This window comes from Tupaia chinensis, unplaced genomic scaffold (genome assembly GCF_000334495.1).
Source record: "Tupaia chinensis unplaced genomic scaffold, TupChi_1.0 Scaffold000135_1, whole genome shotgun sequence".
Taxonomy (NCBI): domain Eukaryota; kingdom Metazoa; phylum Chordata; class Mammalia; order Scandentia; family Tupaiidae; genus Tupaia; species Tupaia belangeri.
Genome location: NW_006159604.1, coordinates 1,784,556 through 1,805,223, shown reverse-complemented (window position 1 = coordinate 1,805,223; position 20,668 = coordinate 1,784,556). Strand labels below are relative to the sequence as shown.

At 36.1% G+C, this 20,668-nt stretch overlaps 1 pseudogene; it reads right to left on the bottom strand.

The window, feature by feature from the left end:
- Positions 1-6,706: 6,706 nt before the first annotated feature.
- LOC102495536 (ATP synthase subunit O, mitochondrial-like) lies at positions 6,707-7,341 on the bottom strand (annotated as a pseudogene).
- Positions 7,342-20,668: the final 13,327 nt, after the last annotated feature.

Here is a 20,668-nt window from a genome sequence, read left to right as displayed (position 1 = left end):
ATACTTCATTTTATAGAGATAATTACTAAAACAGTTTACTGACTTCCCTCATTAAGGGTAGTGAACTAATTATTATTTATTATCATCATAATTACTTGGTCAATATTGTAAACATCAATTATTCTGTTTTTTAAGGCTAAGACTGCTACATGAAGTCTTCATTGTAGAGATACGATACAGCTAAGAGGGTGCTTTTAAGCTACAGAAGGTTTTAGGACTCTATGAATCAAATACCACCACAGAGCAAGAGTGCAAGTGTTCAGACATTGTTCTGAATCACCTATGAGCTGTCACTTACAGAAATGGTCTTACAGGAAACTTCTAAGGGTAGTATAAGCATAATTACTTGAATGTGTGATTTGAAACAAAGTTGAGGCCATGACTTCAGCTTTTGTTACTATAATATTTAGTAGGCAGATTAAAATTGTTGACATGTAGTTTATTATTTGAGAGATAATAGAAAATATATCAAAGATACTTCTCCAGAGATATTTCTCATCATCCACTTCAGTGATGTATAAAGTTCATTGTTAGGGTAAATTCTTGGGTATAGAGCATTTAAAGTCAAGGTGAATTTAAATAAGTGTTATATGGAAGGGGAGGTACCATCATCTAGAAACATCTGAGTTTAAATGAGAAATGAAACACAGCAAATAGTACAGGTCCTGGCATATAGCAGTTTGCATAACAACTGATTTTTAATTGAATGTTGAAGAAAGGGCACAGAGATTTTAAAACAAACTTGAACAAAATGGCCCAGAAAGTGGAACAGAAGAACATCCAATACAAATAACAACTGTTTTATGGACTGTACAGAGTACAGCTTTTGGAATGGTGAATATCTAAATTGAATTTTATTGCTATTCTGAAAAAGGCATTTGGCCAGATTAAACTCCCTAATTCAAATTGAGTATAATATTATTATAGATATCTTCAAAGAAGAACTGAGTATCTTTAAGGGGAAGGAAAGATACCCATTTTTCTAGATTAGGCTGAATTAGTACCAGGTTTTAGCAAGGAAATTCTCACCTAAGTGTACAAGATAAATAGTTATTTGAGTGGGAAAAAAAACCTGTTTTTCAGTTGAATTATGGTTAGAAATTCTATTTTAATAGATACTGAAAATATGTGGCTTTTGTTTTTGGTGAGAGAGAAGTGGAAAAATACCCATACATTTCAGGAAAAAGCCCAGTTTTAATTAAAAATGAAAGGCTAATTTGTCTCTCTCCCAGTACCACTGATATTTTGCATTTGGGCTGTTGTGTAGACTTGCCTGCCATGTGTCTGAATATAAATAACTTTCAGTTTCACACTTGTCTTTTCTTGGAGTTTGTCAAAATGGTTAGTTATAATGGTAAATTAATATCTGGTGAGCAACTGTGTATGTGTGTCTACTTATCAACAGAAGACTATTTTGTCTTTGGTGTGAACAAAATGAGAATATGTGGTTGTGTTCCCAAGACCCCCCTCCTGTTGAATGATTTACTTGAAGGACTTATAGAACTTATCAAAGCTGTTATACTCAACAATTCGGTTCATTACAGTTAAGTGTAGGAAAAGTCCAGGAGAAGTGGGCTTCCAGTTGTCTTCTCTCAGTGGAGTTGCACAGACAGCACTTATTCCCTACAACTGCACATGGCAGACAACATGTGAAGAGTGTTGTCAAAGTAGATAGCTCATCTGAGACTTGGTGGTCAGAACTTAATTGGGGTTCAATCACATAGGCATGGAGCTTCCACACAACTGACGACTGACCTTAGCTACTCAGTCTGTAGCAGCACATCTCCCCAGTCAAACTGATAAGAGTGTAGTTTAATATTCCAGAAGTTTGCCATAAAGGTCATACAAATATACCTTTATCAGGCTGCATATTCCAGGCACTTAAAGGATATCTTCTAGGATCCTATCACAATCCAGTTCTAAAAAGGTATAGAATGTGCAGGATTTGGACAGCCCAGCCTGCTGAGTTAACCTTTTTACTGCGAAGTGGTGGTGCCTAGTATAGAGACTTTTCATATTAGCCAGAGTATTGTATTACTTTTTTTGGGGGAATGTGAAGGCACAGGGCCTCCCAGAGGCATAGTGGTTGACGCAGCTGGATCCTACATGGCTGACTATGAGGTTTGAGTTCTGAACTCAGCAGCTTGAAAAAACACACCTGGTGCATGAGCATGCATACCCAAAATCCTAAGAGGAAAATGGAGAAGGGATTGTGGCATGGCCCCCTTCCCTGGGGGTGATTTCTTATTTTCTCTCTCTCTCTCTCCCCCTGGCAAACACATGTTCCCTATAGCAAATAAAAAAAGAAAGGAAAAAAATGTGACAGCAGTATGGTTCTGTTGACTTCAAAATGTTGAAGGCAAGTGGACAACATCATATTATCTCAAGGGGACCTTTTTCTGTAATGTTCTATGGGCAGACTAGCATTGTGGTGGCCAAGAACAGAAGAAACAATCATCAAACAGTACTTTCTAGTCTTATGTGTATAGTGTTTATCTTTAGAGGCTCTTATGACAATATTAACTTATTTTCTGGGAAAAGGAACACTACCTGGTTCACTATTCTTTTATCTGTATACATTTTTTTAATTATTCTTTTTTATTTTTTAAATTTCATTTTCTTTTATACATTCAATCACATTATTATTTGGCTTACAAAATGGATATTTCAACAGGTGAACATTTCTCCCTAGTACAGTTAATAAAACTACAAAATATCTTCAACAGATAATGCCTCATTTCTGTATACATTTCTTTATCCTATTATAAAGTATATAACTTAGCAGAGAAGAAATAGGCAAAGATAAGTAGAAAACTTTTCATTTTGAAAAGTAGAAGCAAAGTTCTGAAATAATGAATACTAAAATTGGTTAAGCTTACAACCATCTACGGGAATTCCTGAGATGGAGTTTTTTGAGGACAGGGTATACGGGGCATTTTCAACAAATATGAAATCAAGATGAAAACATATTTTTCTAACTCCCATTTTTTTCAGAAGTCAGGCTGTGAGAATATCAATTTCTAGGTCTTATGTTTACCTGTCAGTCTTTCTTTCAAACATTTAGAAAAATAAAATGGATATGGTGTTTAGAATAAATAAGTATCCATGGCTTCTAAGACTTCCTACCTTTGATGACAAGATTAATTCTGCACCCCTACCATGAGTAGAATAGGGCTAGGTACGGTGGTGCAAGTTGAAATGAAAGCCATGGTACTGTGATTTCTAAAGGGTGAACTGGAGTATAGGGTAACATACTAATTTCTTTTAGTATAGAGCTAGGTTTAGTGAAAGGGCCAGTTTAACTTTATGGTATAAATCTATTATTTTATGCAGAGATAATATGAATTACCTAGAAAACACAAAATTGTTGTTCAAACAGTATTCTAGAACTGAACTGGGTCCTCTGTGGTTTGAATTGTAAATGTGTAATAGGGTACATTTAAGGAGCATTTGATAAATAAATATCTGAATAAGCTTGGGCTTTTAGTATAAATAATGATGGCCGAACATTTTTAATGCACAGAAAACTTTATGAGTAACTTATTCAAACATAAGGCATACTAAACAACTTTGTAAGTGAACCTAAACTGGTAATTTAGTTTCATGTTTGTCTTTTTTCTTTATGGAATATAGAATTTCTTACATTTCAGGTCCTGCAAAGTTGGTGGCATAAAAGAACTTTCTGTAGTTTTTTGGTAATTAAGTTTTGATATTGTTTTAGATTTTGTTAAAGAGGGATTGATTTGATATTTGATCTGTTTTCCAAATGTGTTTTGCTTCTGAACAGTACAATTTAAAGATGGTGTGACTTTTACTTAAACAACTCCCTGATTCTAATTTTCCCTCTCCCTATTTTTCTCTTTCCTTTTTTCTGATACTTTTATATTTGATCTCCTAGTCTCTCACCAACTACCTTTTCTCATTACTAATTGTCATTCTGTCCATCTATTGAATAATTATTTAACACTAATTTACACTATTAACAAATATAATACTAATTATGAGATACACAAAGTTAAGTAAAGCTCAAATTCTTCCTTAAGAACCATTATTTCCACCTATTAAATATAGCATTGTCAGTCTTTAGTTTTAAAGATTCTTATGATTGTGAAATATTTACTCATTATGGTTTTATGTTTCTCTGATGATTAATGGTGTTGAGCACCTTTTCAAGTACTCATTGTCCTTTCACATGCCATATTTTGTGATATGTCCAGCTCCTTGACTAATTTTTATCGCATTATTTGTTCTTTTATTACTCATTGTAGGAGGCTTTTCAAAGTTCTAGATAAAAGTGTTTTCTTGGATAATATGCACTGAAAATAATTCGCTCAGTCAATGGCTTTTCTCTTTTTTTCTCCAGTTTATTGAGGCATGATTGATAAATATAAACTGTAAATACTTAAGGTGAAAAACATGCTTTAATATAGGTGTACATTGCTTAATTATTACTAAGATTAAGTTAATTAAAATATTCATCACTACATAATTACTTTTTGTTTTAGGTTAGAGTACTTAAGGTCTAATTTCTTGTAAATTTCAAATATATAATACGTGATTATTAACTATGGTCACTGTGCTGTTCGTTAGATCTTTAGAACTTATTTATTTATAACTGAAAATTTGTACCTTTTCACCAGAGTACACCCTTTCACCCTTTCCCACACTCTCTAGCCCATGGTAACTAACATTACTTTGTTTTTGTAAGTTTGACTTTATGGATTCTAGATATAAGTGGCATCAATGAAGTATTCGTCTTTCTGTGTCTGACTTATTTCACCTAGTACAATGTCTTCTAGGTTCATCAATATTGTCTCAAACAGCAGAATTTTCTTTTTAAGGCTGAATATTTATGTACATATGAGAGGACTTCAAGAATGCATAGAAAAATGGAATTAAAGTACAAGTTTATTCTGGTGAAAAAATTTTCGATATCCATGCATAGTTTTCTCATAATACCCATTTTCAAACATCTTACATATCTTCCATATTTTATTTAGTCATTCATCCATTCATTGGTACCTAGGTGGTTTCCATAGCTTGTCTAATACTTCAATAGACATGGGACAGCAGATATCTCTTTGAGATAGTGATTTCATTTCCTTTGAATATAAAATCAGAAGTGAGAATGCTGAGTTTTATGGTAGATAACTCTACCCTTTAAAAAATATTATTTTCTTATTTTTTACATTCAATCACTATACATCTTTATAGCATGCAAAATGGATTTATTTCCCCAGCATGAGGACACTGTATTTTAGCCCAGTCAAAGATATTATCAGCAGATAATTTTCCATTTTTGTGTTCATTAAATGTTTTGCTTCTTTTTAAATTTGTTTTTTAAATTTACATTTAATCACTATATATCTTTACAGTGTACATTACTTTTTCCATCATGAATATGATGCATATCAGTCAAGAAAAAGACATTACCATATACATTATCATCAGCAAATAATTTTATTTTTTTCCCCTTGATTCCCTCCCTCTTTTCCTAATCTTCCATCAATAGGTCTACTTATAATTATTTGAGGCCATTGCATACTGTTTGATACAATGTCTATACCAATTTATATTCCCACCAACAGGATTCCTGTTTATCCATATCTTCATCAACACTTGATATTTTTGTTGTTGTTGTTGAGTTTTGAGTATTTTATCATTTACTGGTTAAAAATATCTTTGTGGGTTAGGTGAGGAGAGGTTACTTACAATTTGCATTATTATTTATTTTAAAAAATTTTACATTCAATCATTGTGTATCATTACAGCATACCAAAGGAATTTTCCTGTCATGAATACATTGTATATTGGTTCAGTCAAAGATATTACTTGATAACTTTTGGAAGTTTTATTAATAGCCATCGTAACAGGTGTTGTTGGTTTTGATTTACATTTCCCTCGTGGTTAGTGAAGGTGAGCATTTTTCATGTAGTTGTTGGCCACTTGTATGCCTTCTTTGGACAAATGTCTATCAACTCCTTTGCCAATTTTTAATTTATATGTGATGTTATATGAGTTCTTTATATATTTTGAATATTAACTCCTAACCAGATATTATTTGAAAATATTTTATCACATTCTATAGGTTGCCTTTTTTTCTTCGAGATATTGGATATGTGTGATTGCTGAAGAGACAGAGACAGAAAGCAAGAAATCACCCCTGGGCAGGGGGATAGGTGGCCATGTTGCAATCTCTTCTCCTCCATTCTCTTCTCAGAATTTTAGGCATGCATGCACATGTACTTCTTGTGAGTTTAAGTTGCCAGGTCCAGGACTTGAACCATGGTTGACTATCTGGGAGGCCAGCAACATAACCATTATGCTACCAGGTGGTCCTGGTTGCCATTCTTTTCTTTTGTATGTGTATATCCAGTTTTCCCAGCACCATTTATTGAACATTATCCTTTCTCCTTTGTGTATTATTGTTGACTTTGTTGAAGATTACATGTCCATATATGTGTGGATTTTATTTTGGTGCTCTATTTTATTCCTTTGGTCTGTGTGCTTGTTTTTATGCCAGTTCCATACTGATTTTTATTATACCTTTGTAATGCAGTTTAGAATCAGAAGTTGATTACTCTAGTTTTATTCTTCTTTGTTCTTGCTTTAGCTATTCAGGATCACTCATGATTTCATATGAATATTAGGATAGTATAGGGTTTTTTTTGCCTATTATTATTATTGTTGTTGCTTCAAGATTCTTTCAGATACTCTCCCACATGACCCAGCTCAGCTTCTGAATCACGGTTTTTTGCAGACATGTCAACGTATGTCTCTCCAGTTCAGACACTCATGCCACCCATGATTGATAGATCAGTCTTAACCTCCATTTTTAATACTTTGCCTTGAATTAGGAAACGCTTCAGGTCTATTTTAATACATAGTTGTTGGTCTAAAGGGGATGCAGGGGTCATAGTGCAATGTACTTCTCCATAGTGGATGCTTATTATGGTAGAAAAGGAAGAAATAACTCCCTGGGTGTTGCTTAAGTGACCATTTTCAGCAAGTAAATTGATCAAGTTGGATGTGAGGGGAGAAAACGTCTCTTTTCTAGCATATCATTTATACTTTTCACTTTAATGGAACGCTTAACATATGTGTTCAGAATAGAAAAATTCAGTATGAGGTCCTTCAGGAGTTGTGCTGCAATCAAAAATTCCTCTTCTGCTTTTTCAGCTTATTCTGTTTAGATGCAGCAGAATAAAGCACAGGGGCATAGTGACCTTCAACACCATATACCTGAACTGGTGGCCTCACAAACTTGGCAAATGTCCTGACCACAGATATACTGAAGTATCACACCTGCCAGGAGAGCGTGGACACTGCTGGGGCTGCCATCTTCTCCCAGGCAGTTGTAGGTCACCATTGAAATTTTGGTGTAATTGCATTAAATTCATAGATAACTGTGGGTAGTATACAGTATGTGTATTTTAAGATTATTACTTCTTCCCATTCATGAACACAAGATAAATTAATGTTTGTGTCATCTTCAATTTTATTTATTTATTTATTTATTTATTAGTTTTCAGTCATACACATCCTTCATGTCCTTGGTTAAACTGATTAGTACATATTTCATTCTTTTTGATGCTGTTGTAAATGAAATTGCTTTTTTTCCCCCAGACAGTTCATTTTTAGTATGTATTCATTCTGATTTGCATACCTTTTATTTCTTTTTCTTGTCTAATTTATTTGGTTACGACTTCCAGTAATATGTTGAACAGAAATGGCGAGAGCAGACATTCTTTTCTTGTCCTCCTGATCTTAGAATACTTGCAGCTTTTTATCACTGAATGTAATATTAGCTATTGGCTTGTCATTTACAGCCTTTATTATGTTGAGGTATTTTCTTTCTTTACCTAATTGTTGAGAGTTTTTTTTTTTATCATGAAATAGTGTTAAATAGTGTGGAATAATGCTATGTTTGCATCTATTGAATGTTCATATGCTTTTTAAAGTTCGCTTACGTATTTCATAAGTTGAGAGAGGTAGAGACACAGAAAGAGAGAGAGAGATACAGATATACAGAGTGACAGAACCCAATAAGTTTCTCATGTTGCAATCTACCTTCAGCTACATCCAGCCCAAAAATCATGCTTTTGTACACACTGTGCATGTTCATGGGGGGTCTGCAGATGTGAACCTGAAACCTTCGCATATGGGGTTAGCCTTACAGAGCCTTGAGTTACTCCTGAGCCAGTGTCTGACTCTTGATGATTTTTTTCCCTTTCACTTTGATAGCGTGTATCATATTTCACAATCTGCCTTTGTTGAATCATTTTTGCACTCCAGGGATAAAGCCAATTCAGTCATTACGTATGATCTTTTCATTAGGGATATTGAGTCAAACATTTCTTTTAGAGTTGTTTGTCTTTGGTATCAGGTAAATACTGGTCATATAAAATGAGTTTAGAGGTATTTCTGACTCTTCAATTTTTGGACAATATTGAGAAAGATTGGTGTTAATTCATCTCCAAATGTTTGTTAGAATTCACCAGTGAAGCCATTCAGTCCTGAGTTTTTCATTGTTTGAAGATTTTTATTACTGATTCAATTGCTTTATTTATTATTAGTCAAATCAGATTTTCTACTTCTTCATGATTTAGTCTTGATAGGTTTTAGGTTGTCTAAGAATTTATCCATTTCTTCTACGTTATCTAATTTGTTGGTGCATAATTGTTTCTACTAGCCTCTTATAATCCATTGTATTTTTGTGTCCTCTTTCATTTTTATATTTCAGTCTTTTTTTCTTAGTCTAAAGACTTACCCATTTTGCTTATCTTTTCAAAAAACCAACTCTTATTTTCCTTATTTTTTAGTTTTTGTTCCATCTCTCTCCTCTTTATTATTGCCTTCCTTTGTTCTAACTGTTCTTTTTTAGTTCCTTGAGTTAAAAAGTTAGGTAGTTTATTTGAGATCTTTTTTATGTAGGCATTTATTGTTATAAACATTTCTCTTTAAAGTGCTTTTGTTGCATCCCATAAATTTTTTTATGTTATATTTGCATTTTTATCTCAAGATTTCTTTGATTTCCATCTTGATGGCTACCTTGACACATTGTTTAGAAATGTGTTGCTTAATTTCCATATATTTGTTAGTTTTCTTCTTGGTATTGATTTCTATTTTTATTTTATTTTACTTTTTGGAGAGTTTTTTGTTATAGGGCACGTGCACTCACCAGAAAGACAAAGATAAACAGAGTGACAGAATGCAGAAATCACCCCGGAGGGGGAATGGCCATGCCACAATCTCTTCTCCATTTTCCTTTCAGGATTTGGGCACATGTGCACACGCAACTGGTGTGAGTTTAAGCCACAGGGTCTGGGACTCAAACCTCAGTCGACTACACGGGAGTCCAGCGACATAGCCATTACGCCATCTGCTGGTGCCTAGTTTTATACCATGAGGGCTGGAAAAGATGTTTGATATCATTTTAATCTTTTAAATTTTGTTAAGAATATTTTTGTAGCCTAATGTATGATCTTTCTTTGAGATTGTTTCATGTATGCTTGAGAAGAATGTGTATTTTGTTCCTGCTGTGTGGAATGTTTGGTATGTCTCTTAGGTTCATTTGGTTTAAGATGTGGTTCAAGTCAAAGGTTTTTTTATTGTCTTTTTGTCTGGATGATCTATTCATTGATGAAAGTGGGGGTATTTAAATACTCTTCTATTATATGTTACTGTATATTTCTCTCTACAAATATATTAATATGTGCTATATATCTATATCTATCTATATATAGTATATATATCTATATATACTATATATAGATATATTATACACACACACACATATGTATCTTTGCAGTTGGGTGCATATATATTTACACTGGATATATCCCCTTCATGAATTGACTGCTTTATTATTATGTAATGACCTTCTTTGTCTCTTGTCAAAGTTTTTTTTTTTATTGATACATAATATTGGGATGTCAGTAAAGTCAAAATACATTTTTGCCTAGAAGAATATAGGAAAATACGTCATGACTGGGACCAGTAGTTGGCGTAATGGCTATGTTGCTGGACTCCCATGTAGTCCACCATAGTTTGAGTCCCGGACCTGGGTCTTAAACTTATGCTGGGCATGTGTGCATGTGTGCTCAAGATCCTGAGAGGAGAATGGAGGGGAAGGGATTGTGTTGTAGCCATCTCCCTTGAAGAGTGATTTCTCACTTTCTGTCTCTGTGTATCTCTCTGTCTTTCTGGTAAGAGTATGTGCCCTATAACAAAAACCTGTCCAAAAAAAAAAAAGAAAGAAAGAAAAGAAAAATGTGTCATGACTTTTCCAACAACCCAATAGTTGCACATATTTATGGGTTGCAATGTGATTCCTCAGTACAATAATACAATGTATAAATGATCAAATCAGAGTGGTTAGTATATCCTAGAACTCAAACATTTGTCATTTTTTGTGTGCATTAGGAATATTCAGAGTCCTCCCTTTCAGATAACTTGAGATCTATAATAAATTATTATTGATCATTATTACTCTACCATACTGTATAACACTATAACTTGTTTCTCTTATCTAGTTATAATTTCGTATTCATTAATTATATCTTTCTCCACCTTCCCCTATCTCTAGTAATCAGTGATATCCTTTCAACTTATATTTGGTCATCTTTTTTAGTTTCTACAAGAGTGAAAGCATGTAATATTTCTCCTTTTATGCCTGGCTTATCTTGTTTAATGTAATTCCCTGCAGGGTTGCTCATAATGCCTCCAGTGAGAGGATTTTATTATTTTTAATGTCCATATATCATTTCATGCATGTGTGTGTGTATAACTTATTTTTGTTATGTATTCATCTGTTCTTGTCACATTTTTTTAGCCTTTGCTATGGGGAATGTGTGCTTATCAGAAAGAGACAGATGTAGAGAGAGAAAGAAAGGGTTGGAGAGAGGAAAAATGAGAAATTTCCTCCACCAACCCTGGCTCTGGGATGGTATTACCACACAACATGCCCTTTTCTTCTCAGGAATTTGGGCACACATGCATGCACATGCACCTGGTGTGTGTTTCTTTTTCTTCCTTTTTTTTTTTTGTCAGTGGGCACATACACTAGTTGGAAAGAGACAGAGAGAGACACAGAGAGGGAAAGTAAGAAATCACCCCCAAGAGGGAATGGCCATGCCATAGTCTCTTTTCCTCCATTCTCCTCTTCTTGGGATTTTGGACATGCATGCACAAATGTCCAGTGTGATTTTTAAGTCACTGGGCCTGGAACTTGAACCATGGTCAGCCATGTGGGAGTCCAACACCTTAACCACCATGCTACCTGCTGGGCCCATCTGATGTGTTTTTCAGGTTGTTTGTTGGGTGTAGGATTCCAACCTCTCAGTTGGGCATGTGGGGTCCAGCCACCTTAGCCACCATGGACTGATCCCTTTCATAGTTTTTTTTTTTTGGGGGGGGGGGAGAGATTTTCACTGTAGGGCGCGTGCGCTCGTCAGACAGACAGAGAGAGACATAGAGACAGAAAGCGAGAAATCACCCCCCGGGGGGATGGTCACGCCGCAATCCCTTTTCCTCCATTCTCCTCTCGGCATCTTGGGCATGCACGCACACGCGCCTGGAGTGAGTTTTAAGCCACCCGGTCCGGGACACGAACCGCGGTCGACTACGTGGGAGTCCAGCGACATAGCCATTACGCTAACTGCTGGTTCCCTTTCATAGTTTTTGACATAAGTTCTATTTTTTCTTATTTAAGTAAGTATAACTACCCTTGTTCATTTGGTTACTATTTACATGAGACATCTTTTTCTATTCGTTCACTTTTAGTTTATGTGAGAGCTAAGGTGAGTCTTTTTAGACAGCCTTCAGTTAAGTTTTGTTGTTGTTGTTGTTATTCATTCAGACACTGTATGTCTTTTTTTCTTCTTTCTTCTTCATTATAGGGCATGTGCACTCACCAGAGATGCAGTGAGAGAAATAGCAAGGGAAAGTGAGGAATCACCTTCAGGGGAGTAGGACTATTTCTCAATATCTTCTTTCCATTCTTTCAGTATTTGGGGCACACACTCATGCACACGTTTCTGGCATGTTTTTCAAGCCACTGGGTCAGGGACTTGAACCACACAGTTAGCCATGTGGGATCCAATGGTCTTAACCTCTATGTCTCTTTATGTCTTGATATTCAAATTTTGTCCATTTACATTTAAAGTGATTCCTAATAGATAAGGACTTAGTATTTCCAGGTTTTTTTTTTTTATTTGAGAAGGTTTTGCTATAGGATGCGTGTGCTCACCAGAAAGACAGAGACAGAGAGACAGAAAGTGAGAAATCACCCCCCCCCCAGGGGGAATGATCATGCCACAATCCCTTCTCCTTCATTCTCCTCTTGTGATCTTGGGCACACACACACATGCGCCTGGCGTGAGTTTAAGCCACTGCGTCCAGGACTCGAACCGCAGTTGATTATGTTGGAGTCCAGCCACATAGCCATTACGCCAATTGCTGGTCCTAGTTGTTCCAGTTTGTTAATTGTTCTCTGATTGATATAGTTTATTTCTTCTTGCTATCTTCCTTTGTGATTCCATGATTTTCTGTAGTAATATGCTTATTTATTTCCTTTTTTATTTTTGTGTATCTACTACAGGTTTTTGGTTTGTGAACATAATGGAGCTTAGAAACAAAGTTTATGGGTATAACAATCTATTTTAAGTTGATATTACAGCAAGAATCTTTGGCTTATTCCAGTCTTTGTACATAATAGCTTCATTTTAACTCATTCTAACTTATATGCTATTTTAATTATGTATTTTAAGTGTCTATGTATTTTAAACTCTATATGATGTTATTATTGTTGTTAGTTAAAATCAATATTTATCTGGATTTAACTATAAATTAATGCTTCCTAGCCTCTTTCTTTCTTCCTGCATTTTTTTTTATTTTTAAATATGGGGTTATTTACCATCTTCCCAAACAACATCTTTTTACCATTTCTCTCACTGTGCATCTGGGTAGTGAAAAATTATCTTGGTTTTTTTGTTTGTTGTTACATAAAAATGTCTTTTTTCACTTTCATTCTTTCTTTTTCCTATAGAGATATTTCTACCATTGTGTATGTGCACTCACCAGAGAGACAGAAAGAGACAGAAAGTGAGAATTCACCTCCCCATGGGTGATGGCCATACCACAGACCCTTCTCTTCCATTCTCCTTTTGGGATTTTGGGCATGCACAGTCATGTGCCCAAAGAGAATTTAAGCCACCAGGTCTGGGACTCAAACTGCAGTTAACTACATGAGAGTCCAGAAATTTAACCATTATGCCATCTGTTAGTCCCTCACTTTCATTCTTTAGGGACATTTTTTATCTGTTTTAGAAATCTGGGTTAGCCTTAATTTTCTTTCAGCACTTTGAGGTTATTACTCAGTTTTCTCTCTATCCTATTATCTCTTTGATGTAACCGATCAACTCATTATTAATGTTTTGAACATAATGTATTCCTATTCTTTGATGTCCTTTTAAATAATTTTTATTGAGATAAAATTTATCATTTTGACTATTTTATAGTAAACAATTCAGTGGGTTTTAGATTTTCGATTTTCATTTAGTTATGCTATAGGATGTATGTGCTTGACAGAGACAGACAGAGAGAGGGAAAGTGAGAAATCACTCCTCATGGAGGATAGCCCTGTCACAATTCCTTCTCCTACTTTCTCTGCTCAGAATTTTAAGGACAGAGATACAGCTGGTGTGTTTTGCAAACTGCCATGTTCAGTACTCTAGTGGAATTGGCCATGTGGGATCCAGTGCCTTAACCATTATGCCACCTGCTAGGCCAGTATTCTGATTTATTTATTTATTTACTTATTTAAGAAATTTTTGCTATAGGGTACATGCACTTGCTGGAGAGACAGAAAGCAAGAAATCACCCCCTGGGGGGGATGACCATGCCGCAATCCCTTCTCCTCCATTCTCCTCTCAGGATTTTAGGCATGCACACATATGTGCCTGGCATGAGTTTTAAGCCACTGGGTCCAGGACTTGAACTGCAGTTGACTATGTGGGAGTCCAGCAATGTAGCCATTATGCCATCTGCTGGTCCCAGTATTCTGATTTTTTTTAGCACTGTATTTTTCTTTTCTTTCTTTTTTTTTTTGTTTGTTTGTTTTTAATCAGGTTTACTTAGATGTGCCTAAGTAAGTATGGTTTGATTATTTTATTTCCTGTTCTGGGTTTGTACAGCATTTTTAAATCTATCTGTGTTTTAGAAAAAGTTCAAGAATTAAGTTCTCAAACATTGTTTTTTTTTTTTTCCCTACTCTTTTTCCTTTTTGAGGCTTACCTTATTTCCGCATATCTCTTTCCATGCTTCTGTCTGCCTGTTTTCAGTGTCCTATTTTCCAGTTCACTGAATTTCTCTTTGTGGTATATTTAATTTACTGTTAAATTCATACATTGAGGGACCAGCAGATGACATAATGGTTAAGTCATTGGACACCCACTTAGTCGACCATGGTTCAAGTCCTGGACCTGGTGGCTTAAAACTTATGCCAGGCATGTTTGTGTGCTTGCCCAAAATCCTGAGTGAACAATGGAGTGGGAAGGATTGTGGTGTGGCCATTCCATCTGGGGGTGATTTCTCACTTTCTGTCTCTCTGTGTGTCTGCGTGTCTTTGGCGTGAGCACGTGCCCTATAGCAAAAAACTCTCTCTCTCTTGAAAAAAAATTCATCCATTGGTTTCCTAATTTTGGTTATTGTATTTTTAGTTAAAACATCCATTGAATTCCTAATTTTGGTTATTGTATTTTTAGTTATAGAATTTTTTTATATTTTTGGTTTTCTCCAAATAATCTTAATAATTTGTTTTATTTTCTTGAATATACCAAGGGTATTTTTCTTTTGTAGAGAGATTTTTGCTATAGGGCATGTGTACTCATCAGAGAGACAGAGAGAGACAGAAAATGAAAAATCACCCCTCCGGGGGGATGGCACGCTGCAATTCCTTCTCCTCCATTCCACTCTCAGGACCTTGAGGACGCATGTGCATGTGCCCAGTGTGAGTTTTAAGCCTCCGATTCTGGGACTTGAACTGTGGTCAAATACATAGGAGTCCAGCAACAAAACCATTATGCCATCTGCTGGTTCCTATACCAAGGGTATTTTAAAAAATCCATATATGATATTTCTGTTATCTTTATATTCTGACGTTTCTTTTTTTTTTTAATCATGTTGTCATATTACCTGGTCTGTGTATGCATTTCTGTTTTATATCTGGAAATTGTACATAAAAATTTGAGAAATAATTTGAGCTCTAATATGACATTATCTTTCTAAAGAAAAAAATGTCATCCCCCTCCCCCCATCTTTTGTCTTTTTCTTAGCTGGCAGGTGGATTGCTATGGGAACTCCCAGTTCTGGATCATTTTAATCTAATTTCAGTGACTAATAAGCCTAGTTTCTGAGAAAAGCTGATCTATTTCCATTTTGTCCTTTTGCCTAGGATATAAACCCTATAGGCCCAACTTACCCATCCTGGCAAACACTGGAATTTAGTTTTTATTCCCTAACTTTGTAAGACTTTCAGAATCATTGTTCAGTTTGTTAACCTCTCAGCTGCTATTCCAGAATCAAAGGTCCAGATCACATGTCTTAGTTTCCTGTTACTTTGTTAGTTCTCTAATTCCTTCAGACAGACTTTAAGAAACCATTTATTTATGCCAAGTTCTCTAGTTGGTCCAGGGGAAAAGTTAGTCTTATCATTCTTTATTACCTTGTTCACTTTTACAAAAACTAGAAGTTTGCTAGTTGTTTTAAGTGTTCTTATTTGGCCAAGTTAGAAAAAATGGCAATGTTTTATGATAACTTCAGGGACTTTTTTGGCAATTTTAGTTATCCATGAAATCCATTATTTTAACAGCCACTGATTAAGGGGACACAAAAGAAATAAAAATTCCAGTCCTTGTGATCAAAGAGTTTTCTATGTAGTTAGGAAATCATATTTAACATGAATGAAGCAATTAGTAACTTGCAAAATACTATATTTAATGCAATATTTTGACTAGGTAGCATGACTTCTAAATAGCAGTTCTGAATTCACATAAAAGGTAGGACTTGAGATATGATTTGAAACATGGAAATACCCAGAGGGAGGGGGAAGGGTATTTCAGGCAGGGAACAACATAAGCTAAGGCTTAGTCGCCATTGAACTGATTTAATTCATACCTTGATGACTGAATAGTTTATCCCTTAATCCCTCATTCCCTCGGTTTGTTGTTAATACTAATCAGGCTGTGCTAAAAGCGTGGGAATTCATTGGTGCACACTGTGATACATGTGTTAACTTGACTGCCTGTGATTTCTTCAGCAGACCTAGGAGTGCTGCTAACATGCAGGTGATTGTATAAAGTCTGCCTAAGTCCCCCAGCTGAGTGTTTGATAGTCAGCCATACCTCAGGAGAACCTCAGCTAATCCTGCTTTTTTCATCTAATGCTCAATTGGAGGGACCCCTATATTCACTCCCCTAACTTGGTACTGGAGTAAACATTTGTATATATAAGCCTAAAGTGTAAGCCACATTGGCAAAGATTATAAAAGACCCACATTATATCTGCCTATTCCGGATGCTTATTTAACCTTGCTGAAATGACTACTTTTTAGAGCTAAATATTTTTCTCTATGAATCTACTTAAGATGAATGAGGGATCTTGCATAACTGCCAAGGGCCTAAGCCTCTATTTTTTAGATACTCAATTGGATTATTCTCTGGCGGTGGGGGAGGGAGGGAGACTAGGTAAATATAGTGTAATGAATATAAATCTTCATAAACTCAGGTGTATAAAAATATTTTTATTAAAATTTAAACTATCTCAAACCACTAGTTTATCAGAACGGTTGGAAATTCAATGCCAGTTGTCATTGGTACTTTCACTGAGCTTCTACCTCTCTATTATGCAATGGTTCTGAGAGTGCAGCACAGAACAGAGCATACAGAAAAGAATCTTTGATCTTTGATTCATACTAATCACCAATGACATAGTCCTTATTCAAGCCTGTACAATCTCTTGAAAGTAGGTTTTGCTGTAGTTTACGTGAATTTGTAGTAAGTCTTAGAACTACAGTGCCCAGCATTTAAGCCTTCTTTGCATTCCACCATATATGCATTTTCCTGTGAAGTCCTGATAGGTAGTCCCAGGGTACTATCAGGAAAGAGAACATCCAAATAAGATTCCCTCCTTAAACTTTGGAATCTTCATTCACAGAGGCAAAGATGAAAGTCTAATGGCAAATATTGAGAAGTTACCTTGAAACTATGTTACCAGGAGACCTTTTCCCACTGGATAAAAGGGGGTGGTAAGAATCTCGTAACTATGAGACTCATCAGAGCAGAAGTTGGACTTTCTAGTCATCAGTTGATTTACTGATCAACTATTTTGCATCAAGTCCTAAGCAATAAATAAGTCCTGGTCTGTACCCTCAGGGAGATTCTGTTTAAGCAGAAGGTGAAGAGTATACAATAGTAGGTGGAGGGGCCCTTTGTTACTATTGACCTCAACTTCTCAAGTGAACACCTTAAATCTCAGCTTTCAAATGGCCTTTTTCAGTTTCATTGGCAGTTGTGAGTCAGTCAGTCTTTGGGGGGTGCTTGTCCTTTAACTATGGGAATGGATGAGTGTGTCTATTTTTATACTAGGTGCTGTTGGGCTGTAGCCTCAAAGGATGGAACTGTGTGGCTGTGGCAGTTTTCTGAAATCTCTGGCTTTACAAGACTTCCTGCTGCAGATAAGGACACTGACTTCTCTTATCTGCTTGTCCCTAGGTGCCTCTCTCTGGCAAGATATTGACTTTACCTGCAGAGCCAGACTGCCTTTATCCCTAACTATATACTGCAGACATTCAAGATTAGTGCTAGGAGAGGAGAAAGGGTAATTGTTTCTGGGAAAGAGAAAGGTGTAGGTGGTAGTTGTTTAAAAAGCTGGGGGATAGAGTGGTATTTAGTTAAATATGGCTGCCACACAGCAATGAAAGAGCCTTTTGGCATCTTTTTCAAAGAGCTCAACACTGACATGCTTTGTACTCTGGCAGTTATACTAGGGAAAAGTGTTTAAAATGTTTCAGCCTTTTAAAAGATCCCTTACCTGTTTTAGTTGTATATCACGTTTTCATTGAGGTCTCTGGAATACTAACGATAGCAGGCTTTTATTAATTCAGTGATGCTGCATTGTAAATCAGAAGGTTTACATCTTTGGCCTGTATCATTTTAATTTTCCAACTATCTGAGCAAACTGCAACTATTACTTGATAAGTATCTGAATGCTTTTCTTGTCAAGTGTATATTTATCTTAAAAACTTCAGCCTGAAGAGAGCCTTTTATGTGTAATTTTGACTTTATATTTTGTAAACCTCTATTGATTTTTTTCATCTCCAAGGAACTGGGATTCCTTTTTGGTGTTTTATCCCTCTTAACACATATGAGTAAATCTAAATAGAACTTCTAGAGAGAACCCTTACAATTTTCCTAATGACTTAGGGATATCAACGTTATAGGCATCCTTTTTTATTTGGGCAGAAGGGAATTGATCATAAGGAAAGGGTATGATAAACCGCATTCCCCTAGCAAAGTAGTGACTTCTTAAATTATCTGTCTTCCTTGTCACTTGGGATCTATCTATGTGAGAGAAGGAAGGGCAACTGGGGAGGAGATAGAGTAGAGCAATTTCCCTGACTTTTTTTCCACTGGAAAATTCTTAGCTTTTTGGGGTCCCCCTACATGTCTTCTTTATCTGATGAAACCTGATCTTAGAAAGGAATCAGAACATATTCTTAGTAGAGTTTGGGTAACTTCATGGTTTAAAATGTCACTATTTCAAGGTATTTGCATTTGAATAGACAACAAAAGCCAAAAGAAGGCATTTCATAGGAAAATTTTAAGAATCATTCCTTCAGTGGAAAGAGTATTTTGTTCTGAGGTTATTCAGGTAGTTTGTGTGTATTTGTGTGTGTGTGTGTGTGTGTGATTTGAGTTTGAAAGTAAGAGCTCTGAAAACATCCTTGCTACAAGATGGCACATTCTATTTTGTAGGCAGGACTAGAAATGCTTGATGCTTGATTGACATAGAGTGTATCTGACAGTCAGAAATAGCTTGGCTCTGTGGTTGCTGGATCTCTGAGACTTTGGTTTTAATCTTTAAGAAATATCCAATTAAATTCTGCTTCTATTCATGTAGACTGTCTGCTTAGATATTATTAGGTCGTTGGGAAAGTCATGACATATTTTTCTGTTTTCCTATGCAAAAATGCATCATGACTTTCCCGAAAACCCAGCACTTTCCCCTTCGACCATAGGAATTGGAGCACTCACTATTTTGAAAATATCTTCATCCCACATTTAAGCTTGAAACTGCTTTACCTTCTTGCTCAACAGCTTTCCCTTTAACCCTTCTTCCCATATGGCAAGCTCATTTCTCCTCAGAATTAGTGAGCCAAGAGAAGCCTGAAATTATCTCTGAAGAAGTCTGCATAGGCAACACTTTCTCGGACATTCTACACCAAGGCAGATTAGTTCTTGAGGTTAGAACATTGTGCTAGAGTATCAAGTCAGAGTGCCTCAGTGTAGACCAGGCAATCTCCAGAGGAAGGGTGTAGAGCCATCACCAGGGCCTCAGTCAGCAGTCTAGAATGTAACCAAGTACTGGTAGCTTCAAAGGGAATCAAGGTATGAAGAGTTCCTAAAAATTCCATCCCTACTTCTAGTAACAATAAGGATGGGAAGTACAGAAAGAACAACACGTTTGATGTCTTTTTACATTCCAATTAGAATATGGCTGTGTAAGGTTCACAGGATCCAGTGAGACAGACAGTTTCAGTTGATCTACTTCATTGCTCTAAAATGAAATGGCTTATTGAGTCATAAGACATAAGGGCAAAACATTATGCCTTATACTGGATTGCGCTCCTACTCCCCTTACAAATCTTACAAATGACTAGCACATAATCAGGGCATACCAATTCAGTTCCCAAGGCTCCTCAGGGGTTAAGAACCAGAAAGGGTACTGAGGTTTTAAAAATGCTAGGGTTGGGGACCAACAAATGGTGTAATGGTTCCATCACTGGGCTCCCACATACTCTATTGCAGTTTAAGTGCCAGACCTGGCAACTTAAACTCATGCCGGGCACATGTGCATGCGTGCCCAGGATCCTGAGAGGAGAATGGATGAGAAGGGATTGCAGCATGGCCATCCCCCTTGGCAGGAGTGATTTCTCACTTTCTCTCTCGCTGTCTCTCTGGTGAGTGTACGCACCCTATAGCAAAAATCTCTCTAAAAAATGCTAGGATTAAAACAATTTTTGAATGTTTTTGTTTTGTTTTGTTTTTGTTTTTCATCCCAGCAGAGTATCTGAGAGCTTATACATGCCATCCCAGCAATGGGGGAATGCAGCTCGATACATGAACTTAACTTGTTTGACCATAGAACTCTTTTCTTGCTGGGCATCTCACAGGACCACCAGCAGAGTTCACTTTGGAAAAGAAGATTTATTGAATGAACAATTAATGGAGAACAGAAAGGGAGAATCTAACTCTATGGACTGCCAAGTTGACTTCCAGCCTGCCTACCTCAGTAGCCCAAATGGACTGAGTCAAACTGGAGAGTAAACATATGGGGTAGATTTTGAGACTCCCACAAAATCATCACACATGCCTCCTTACTATATATA